Raw genomic sequence first — 2500 nt, 5'->3', positions numbered from 1 at the left:
CGGCTGGGCTAGGCTAGGCTAGGCTAGGTGACCTACTGTCTCAATAGTGGTCAGACACCTTCTACATCGCACATCTCTTCCTTCTCTACCTCTGGAAACGGCTTCTCTAGTAGGATAGGTGTTACTTCGCAGTAACAATGCTGATATGTACTCCCCTTCTTTTAGGAATGATCGTTTTGAAATCCAGTGATTTGAAACTTTCGATCCCTTCCAGGTATCTACACCAATGCCTTGCGATCCTTGAGTGGCCCAATTGCGTTGTCTTTCCTCTTTCCATTTGCGATTAAGCTTCTTTCGGTGTGGAATGTCCAGCTTCCATTTAGTAGCGAGCTTTTGAATTCGATCGGCGAATCCTTTACCTTCCGCCCAGCTACGAACAAAATGATCGGACGAATCTAGGCACCGGCCTAGATTATGCAACCTTGCAGATAGAACAGATTGTGACAAGCAGGGAACTCCTAGTCCACCGTCTCTAGCGGAGGTATACAAGAAATGCGTCGATATGCAATTGGGTAGTTTGAGCCACAGTTTGATTCAGTATCTGATGGTATCGTCTAGCTTTTTAATTTGAGTTTTAGATGTGTTTGAAACGCAAAGCTTGTGCGAAATTCTTGGTATAACAAAGCTAACTAGAATATCCACTTTCTGACGGGGTTTGAGAAATGCTTTGTTAATACGTTTGCACCATGTATCTAATGTAGATACGCCCTCGAATTTTTCCAGGCCATTCCAAGGATCGAATAGTGCTCCAAGATATCCATTACTGGTACCTGGTTCAACCCATGGTATGGTTTCTGAGTCGACCTGAAAAGAACGGGTCATGTTTAGAGCATACGTTTTATGCAAAGGTTCTATCGAGAACGCTGCACTTTTACTGGCATTGATGTTCATACCAGTCAGATGACAAAACTGTTCGACAATCTTTAGGAGTGCACGCATTCCTTCAGAACTGTCAGAGCACAAGGCAGTGTCATCTGCGTATGCTAATGAAGTGCAGGCTGTGGTGTTATTTAGCTTCCACCCTTGCCCACTAGCCTCCAAGGCGCACAGGAGAGGGTCCATTGCAATGTTGAACAGGATAGGTGACATGGGATCACCTTGCTTCACACCTCTACTCATTTCGATGGGGTCCGTGGTTCCATCTGGTACCTTGAATGACGTACATGTACCGGTGTACATGTCTTTAACCATACCGATGAAATGCTCGTGCACTCCAAACCTTCTAAGACCCTCGAACACATGTTCATGTGAAATAGTGTCGAAGGCCTTTGCCAAATCAAGGAACACTACCGGAAGATGTTGTCCACGATTCTTTGCCTCCTGAATCATGTCGGTTAGCAGGGTGATATTTTCATTGCATCCAGGAGCCTTAATAAAACCTCTCTGTCTTTCGTTTAGTGTTACCGCCTTTTGGAGTCGGCTCGCCAGAATTCGTGTGTATCGTCTGAGCACGATAGAAGAAATAGTCAAGGGTCGCCAATCATTGATGGAATCGGAGTCGCCACTTCCTTTTGGCAACAAAAGTGAACGGTTTTCTTTAAGATCCTTGGGGATCTTCCCACTGATAAGAAAAGAGTTGTACAGACTAGCGAGTACCGTATTGATGTTAGGGTTGCATTTTATGTCCTCGAGAGTAACCTTATCTGGACCAGCAGCCGTTGCTGTTTTTGTGGCCTTTATGGCTGTATTCACTTCCTCCACCGTAATTGGCAACAATAAATTTTTATTGTCTACCCTTGCCTTGGGCGGAGGCAGATGACTGAGATCGACTTCAACCGAACTAGCTGAAAATCTGTCTCTATACACCTCATGGATTTCATCCACTTTTAAAGGACACTCGCCACCCGTTTTTTTATCCAGAATTTCTATTGCCAGCTTTTTCCTGTCCCTATAGTACTGCCGCTGCATGTACTGAAAGCCGCTTGCCTTCTTTGCTGACCGCCTTCGTGGTTTTCGGTTACTCCTCTTTCGTACTTTTAATCTCTTATTGGTAGCAACCCGTTGGAGCTTCCCTTTTATCTTATCGTAACCGCTCACGTCTGAACTTTTCTCAATGGCTCGACTAATATTTGTTATCTGCCCCGTAGCAGATATTAAGGCCTCTTCGAAAGGCTCCTTTGGAATTTCTTCTTTTCGCTGTGGTCTTTTTGGCATTGGAACTCGGATGACAGGGAACAGCTGATTTTGCCTTTGGACCGAAAAGTAGCCCTAGTGCACGTCCTTTGTCACTCACCTGCTTGTTCGTTTTCGATAACAGCTGTTTAGCAATGTCACTATTGATCTGTCTGGACCCCTGCAATTCAGAGTTCAGATAAATTAGTTTTTCAACTTCTTCATCTGACCAGATTGACTTCTTAGATCTTTTGCTATTCTTTGCCCTTTGCAATCTCTTCCCCTCTACTTCCGCCTGTTGAGCTTCCACCCTCTTTAAATTACGCAGGATAGGGTGTCGGTGCCTTTCATGCTGGGAGAGACCCGTTTTGGTCTTAAATGCCTTGCC

The sequence above is a fragment of the Antedon mediterranea genome, chromosome 2, assembly GCF_964355755.1.
Source record: "Antedon mediterranea chromosome 2, ecAntMedi1.1, whole genome shotgun sequence".
NCBI lineage: Eukaryota > Metazoa > Echinodermata > Crinoidea > Comatulida > Antedonidae > Antedon > Antedon mediterranea.
The sequence above is the reverse complement of the archived record's forward strand: the minus strand, read 5'-3'. Positions refer to the sequence as shown.